This window comes from Hyla sarda, chromosome 11 (genome assembly GCF_029499605.1).
Source record: "Hyla sarda isolate aHylSar1 chromosome 11, aHylSar1.hap1, whole genome shotgun sequence".
NCBI lineage: Eukaryota > Metazoa > Chordata > Amphibia > Anura > Hylidae > Hyla > Hyla sarda.
This window is the reverse complement of record NC_079199.1, coordinates 53,218,218-53,224,371: the sequence shown is the minus strand read 5'-3', so window position 1 is coordinate 53,224,371 and position 6,154 is coordinate 53,218,218. Positions and strand designations below refer to the sequence as shown.

The 6,154-nt window shown below is 39.2% G+C and overlaps 1 long non-coding RNA gene across 1 annotated transcript; it reads right to left on the bottom strand.

Annotated features, from left to right (window-relative positions):
- Nucleotides 1–3,910: 3,910 nt before the first annotated feature.
- Nucleotides 3,911–5,264, bottom strand: LOC130295066 (uncharacterized). The gene is made up of 3 exons (XR_008848691.1): nucleotides 5,178–5,264; nucleotides 4,694–4,853; nucleotides 3,911–3,998 (listed from the first exon to the last, which is right to left on the bottom strand). It is a non-coding gene; the product is annotated as an uncharacterized LOC130295066 (long non-coding RNA).
- Nucleotides 5,265–6,154: the final 890 nt, after the last annotated feature.

The following is a 6,154-nucleotide window of genomic DNA, read 5'->3' as shown; positions in this document are numbered from 1 at the left end:
TATTTATTTTATTCTTAAATAATAAATAAATAACAATAATAAATAACTTTCAATGCATAATATCTAAATCTTTATAAAAAAATAAGCTATTATATAACTATCCAGCTCAAACTTACTATCCATCCAGCAAGGCTGGGTGACACCCACAAACATGGTTAATTAGCCATGTACATCCCCAATCCCCGTGGTCTTTTCAATTAATGACTGCATCCCTAGATTGAATATGTCAACCCCAATGGGGGATTAATGGGTGCGGTCAAATCTGTACAATCCCGGAGTAAAACCCTCTAAATCGATGTGGCGGAAAGAATCACCACCTGAATTGCTCAAAAACGTAGCCATGCCTCTATTCAACCTCTTCCTAATACGGTCCATGAACGAAAATTCTTTAGAGAACCCATACTAACATGGGAATTATCTCAGAAAAACAGAAAATGCAGGAGGGAAAAACAGTTTGAAACTTTGTGAAAAAGGTTTTGAAATCAGAAAACAAAATTGTTGTATTAACTCGAGCAATGTCATTCCCTCCTGCATGTATTATTAATTCATCTGGGGCTGGCCAGACCTCAACCCTCTTCTTTACCTCCCCCCATAGCTGGTGCCATCTCAACCCACTAGCACCGTACCACCAGACTCTGATATCTTACTCCGAAAATCCCAAATTTATTGTGTAAGTTCTGGAAGCTGCTCTTCTTGCTGCCCAGCGAAAGAATGAATGGCCAATTATCCATACCACTCAGTAGCCGGTACCTATAAGGAATCAGACAAGACCATATGAGGGCATATATAACTTAAATACCTTCTAGAAGCCCATCTTCCTATCCATTTGATGGTCTCTGGCTCCAGACCTAACAGTGAGGCCTCTGTGGCCGCACCTATTCTGAATGAATGGGAAGACATTTTTTTTTTAAACCCCATTAAATTGACATCTAGTTAGGGGATATCCAACCTCATGACATAAGAAACTTGCTGCATCTGATGGGCAGATACTACAGAACTTGTTAACATACTGCCAAGGGCAACAAGGTAACCCAGGTGTCTTATGCAACCTCTACCCAACTGATATGTCCTATAGCGAGCCACTGAAATTAGCACTTCCTCTTCAGTAATAACTACATCTTTGTGTAACAAGGGTGAGCTAGACCTTTTTGTTTGGTGCAAACCAAAAACCTGTATTCGATTGTGGGTCTAATAATAATGTTAGTGGATAACCACCATTAGGTGAAATAATCAATAGAACTGACCCAAATATATTATGTGCTCTATGATCTCCCAAAAACCACACTGTATATACACACAAGAGAAAAAGGAGTCATTTCACCAATTCATATAAATCATATATTTCTTTATTAAGTTGCATAAAAACAAGAGAGGAAACAATCCCCAAGGGGAGACGACACAAGTGGCAAAAAACAAAAAGGTGTCACTCCGAGCCCCTCCAGTAACCCTTAACAATATACAATTATGAAGTATTGCTGTCCCCAATAAAGTGCATATGCATAAATCAAGTAACAGGATACCTATATGTGCAATAATGCAAAACAGTACTAAAGTGCAACAATATTACATAGTAAAAAATAACACTATCCAGTGTCCCATAAGAAAAGTCAAAAGCAGCACCACAAGGTATATATACAAGATTAGAGGGTATACATACAAAAAATATCACAAGTAGGGAGGAGGAGGAGATCGGAGCGACACCACTCCAACGCTGGCGTTTCGGCAGGAAAGCCTTTGACGAGGAGTGATGTGCATCCAGTGGGGGTTACCTTTTATGTAGGCATCCACCAATACATTGCCAGATCCATATAATTATAATTTATCTCACCTGTGTGGCGAAATGTCGGCGCGCGCGCCTCTGGATGCGGGATAACCGCCAGCTTCCGGGTGCCGCGTCACAGACCCGGTCACATGACCGGGTCACCTGACGCCACACACACGCAGCCGTGGGTCCCGCAAACCGGCGCACGCGCACTACGCCACACATCGTGAGGATAATGTAGAGTACTCTATGCTTCCCCTAGGGGCCGGCCCCATTAATAACAAGGAAAAGAACTTGACTCCTATATCTTGAACAGCAAATTAGAAAAGATTAATAGTATAACAATAAGAATTGAATAAATAGCAATATTGTTAACATATTAGTGTCCATAATACCTTTAAATATTTTATAGATAGAAGTAGGAATAAAATGGGTACAAGAATGTAAAAATAGATAGATAACAAACCCCTAAATTAAATTTATATATGTGCAAATATCAACAGTAAAAAGATACATATATAACAAATAAATAGAATAATAATTCATTAGTATTAGAATGATGTGCAATCAGTGTAAGAGTGTGAAATATAATAAAGTGAAATATAATATAAAAAATTATATAATATAATAAAAAATAGTGAAAATAAATATTGTAAAGTGAATACTATATGCATATATAATGTGAAGACAATTAGTATATCCATAATTAATAAAATAAATAAATACAAAAAATTAGTGATGCTTGAAAAACGAGATAGAAAACTCTAAAAATAATGTGCACACATATGCTAAGGTGTGCGTGCTCTAGTTACACATAAGGTGTATAGCATACACAACACTCTCTCAACCACATCAAAATTGATTAGTGAATAATATCTAAAAGGTGAGTGATATTAAGAATTGTGTATTACCGTGAATGATAAGATAATAGATATTAAAAAGGTAAAGAGGTATTGAAAAAGTGCAAGGTGAACATATATCTATATGTATATGCAATAATACCCCCTTCTCAAAGAGATATATGCATACACATAACATCAGTAGTCGTGGGGAAAATAAAGTAAAACAAAAATTAGAGAGTACCCATAAGGCCACCAATATGATAGATCATAAAAAAGGGGGGTATAGAATATATAATTCATAATTTATGTAAATAGTCCATGACACAGGGTCAGCTCAGATGTCCAAATAGGGGAGACATAGGGGGTCCGGTTAGGGGTCCGACAAGGAGATGGCAGATCAGTGAATCCTATAAATAAAAAATAATTTTATTAATAAAACATGATTAAAAACAATTTTAAAAACACGAATTTTACCCACTGGGATGGAATATAAGTGGTCAGAGAAAAGGGGAAAAAGGTAACACATCGTTCAAACCCGATGGGTGAAGAGTCTTGAGGGTCCATATCCGCCGACTTTCTTTCTGTGCCAAAGTTTTTGTAATATTCCCCCCTCGAATGTCAACACAATCAATACCTTTCACTTTTAGTATTGTGGGGTCGCATTCATGGTACTCAGCGAAATGACGGGCAATAGGTTTCAAATGTTCAATCTCATCACATGAGGCAGCTAGGCGAATATCCCGCATATGTTCTCGTACACGTACCTTTAAAGGTCTTGTTGTCATACCGATGTAAATTTTAACACATGGGCACGATGCATAGTATATTACTCCCTTCGTCTGACATGTGATTCTGGGTCTGATCTTGTATTCTCTTGTACCTGCCGAGTTTAAGAAGGAGTCAGCTCGTTGTATATTGGGGCAAGCAACACAGCGGCCAAAGGGTGAACATCCACCCTCCTCTCTCCTAGCATAGCCAAAAATCCCCGGAGCTGGTGGTGGAGTATATTCGCTTTTCACGAGAATATCCTTCAAATTTCTCGCTCTCCTAGCCGTAATCGTGGGATATGGTGTAACATATTGCTTTAAAACTGTATCAGTAGTAAGTAAAGGCCAGTACTTCTCTAGGCATTTCTTCATATTTGTCCATTGAGCGTTGTAATTAGTAATAAATCTTACAGGTTGTATATCATTACTACCCACCTGAGGCTGTAATAACTGTTGTCGTGGAGTATTTGCCGCTCTTCTATAAGCCTTTTTCAAGCTCCTCTTGCTATAGCCCCGTTCGCTAAATCTTCTTCGCAGGTCTCCTGCCTGTTTTTGAAAGGATGTTTCCGAGGAACAAATGCGCCTTGCTCGTAAGTATTGTCCAACTGGGATTGCATTAATCATATGCTGCGGATGGAAGGAAGACGCATGTAAATAAGTATTTGTAGACGTTGATTTACGATACATGTCAGTTTGTATCAAGCCCAATTGATCACTACTCAATGTGATATACAAAAAATCAATACGTTCGCGATGATGGGAATATGTCACATGGATATTCTTTTCATTTCTATTTAATTTTGCAAAAAAGTCGGCCAATTGTCTTTCATCTCCCTGCCAGACCATGAGGACATCGTCAATGTACCGTGCCCAAAACAGGACACGATCCATTCCCAGGTCCCCATGGTCCGACAGGAAGAGCTCCCTCTCCCACAGCCCCAAGAACAGATTAGCGTATGAGGGCGCACAGGCCGCCCCCATCGCTGTGCCCTGGAGCTGTAGGTAGAGGGACCCCTTAAACGCAAACACATTATGTGTCAATGTGAACTCCAACATCTGCAAAATGAATGAAGTCATTTCTTGTCCCTCGTTACTGCACTCCAAGAAAAATTTTGCAGCCTCAATACCGTCACTGTGACGAATATTGGTATAGAGTGACTCAATGTCACAAGTCACCAATATGGTGTCATCCTCGAAGTGTATTCCATCCAATCTCTTCAACATATCGTTAGTATCCCGTACAAATGAAGGTAGATTTTCAACTAAGGGTTTTAATTTAGCATCAATAAATTTGCTGATGTTCTCACAAAGATTCCCATTACCTGATATGATCGGGCGTCCGGGAGGTTTAGTCATCTGCTTATGAACCTTTGGGAGCAAATATAATGTCGGCATTCTTGGCTGATCCACCATCAGTGCTTTCGCCAATTCAGGGGAAATAATCCCTGCTGATTTTGCATCTTGCAGCATAGTACTCAAAGTCTGTTTAAAGGAGGAGAGGGGATTAAAAGTCATTTTTTTTATAACAGACACCATTGCGCAATTGTTTTGAAGCCTCTGCTTCATACATATTACAGGGCCAGACAACAATATTTCCGCCCTTGTCAGCCGTTTTTTATATACGACATCTGTGAGACTTCTTAATTTCTGTAAACTCACTCTCTGCTCTCTAGTCAAATTATCTCTGGGACAGTGTTTTCCCAATTTCATAAAATCCTCACTAACCAAGCGGACAAAGGTCTCAATGGTAGGGCATACCGATAAAGGGGGGAATTTTTGCGATTTAGGCCTAATACATAGCGGTACCTGCATGTCGTCATTGGTATCCTGCTCATCATATAATTCCTCCAAATCCCTAAGTGCTCTTCTTTCCGCAGGTGTGGTAAAAATCTCATCAAGCTCGCTTCTGTGGTGCCACTTCTTAAAAATCAAGGAACGAGCAAAATTAGCACTGAAATTAGCACTGAAATTAGCACTTCCTCTTCAGTAATAACTACATCTTTGTGTAACAAGGGTGAGCTAGACCTTTTTGTTTGGTGCTACAATTTCACCTATCCTGAATGCCCCAAAAAATGTTAAGACAATTGCTGTGGAGAATAACTCGGATTCAAAATGCGATGAGCAAACATGCACACAGGCCTCATATACCCGTTGCAATAAAGAACAATTAATCGGGTGGCGAGTATCTTTGCCCGCCTTTGACAAACAAAAACCTATTAATATATGCTTCACCTGAAATAAATCCAAAATAGGTCTGATCCCATACCATTTTTGGAAAAAAGAGACTCCAGACAATATTTTATGAATCGAGCTGTGCGAATAATTTGCCATCAGTTAACTTCCCGCTATCCTGGTTGTTAGATTTACAGAAAAACAGCCATCACTGCCATGCTGTCGAGTAATCTGTCCACGTTTTCTCAGATACTGAACAACGGAAGTACTGGTCCACTAGTCCCACATCAACTCCCATAAGTGCCTCAGGCATTGAAGTTCCACTGGCTTCGCGTCTGGCACCAACTCTCGGAATCTGGAAAACTGAGATCGGGACAAAGCATCAGCTACCGTGTTAGTGCTACCCTTAACATATTTTGCTTTCAACCAAATGTTAAGCTTTAAGCAAATTAATGCCAAATGGCGTAATAATTTAACAACAGGGTCTGAGGAAGAAGATAAACAATTGAATTATCTGAATGAACTAAAATTCTTCTGTTTCTAAACTGATTACCCCAAATAACAAGGGATACTATGACTGGGAACAACTCTAATAAAACTATATTACTAAC